Source organism: Haliaeetus leucocephalus, unplaced genomic scaffold (assembly GCF_000737465.1).
Source record: "Haliaeetus leucocephalus isolate CR32 unplaced genomic scaffold, Haliaeetus_leucocephalus-4.0 Scaffold932, whole genome shotgun sequence".
Classification (NCBI taxonomy): domain Eukaryota; kingdom Metazoa; phylum Chordata; class Aves; order Accipitriformes; family Accipitridae; genus Haliaeetus; species Haliaeetus leucocephalus.
The window spans coordinates 6717404-6717942 of record NW_010973368.1 but is presented as its reverse complement, the minus strand read 5'-3'; the positions used below and the strand labels follow the sequence as shown (position 1 = coordinate 6717942).

The following is a 539-nucleotide window of genomic DNA, read 5'->3' as shown; positions in this document are numbered from 1 at the left end:
CTCCATGGGAAAGCCCTCGCTGGAGCAGTCTGTGCCTGAAGGACTGCAGCCCGTGGAAAGGACCCATGCCAGAGCAGTTCATGAAGAACTGCAGCCTGTGGGAAGGACTCACATTGGAGCAGTTCGTGGAGGACTGTCTCCTGTGGGAGGGACCCCACGCTGGAGCAGGGGAAGAGTGTGAGGAGTCCTCCCCCTGAGGAGGAAGGAGCAGCAGAGACAACGTGTGATGAACTGACTGCAAACCCATTCCCCATCTTCCGGTGCTGCTGGGAGGAGGAGGTGGAGAAATTGGGAGTGGACTTGAGGCCAGGAAAGAGGGGAGGGTGGGGAGAAGGTGTTTTAAGATTTAGTTTTACTTCTTATTATCCTGTTTTGATTTGATTGGTAGCAAATTTAATTGATTTTGTTTTTTTTTCCCCAAGTCCAGTCTGGTTTTTGCCTGTGACCACAATTGGTGACTGATCCCTCCCTGTCCTTGTGTTGAGCTTTTTTCATTGTATTCTCTCTCCCCCATCCCACTGGGGGGGGGGGGGATGGGG

At 52.7% G+C, this 539-nt stretch overlaps 1 protein-coding gene across 3 annotated transcripts in view; it reads right to left on the bottom strand.

Moving 5' to 3' along the window:
• Nucleotides 1-539, bottom strand: part of TSHR (thyroid stimulating hormone receptor) — a 75449-nt gene that overhangs the window by 31015 nt on the left and 43895 nt on the right. The gene's annotated exons all lie outside the window — the stretch shown is intronic.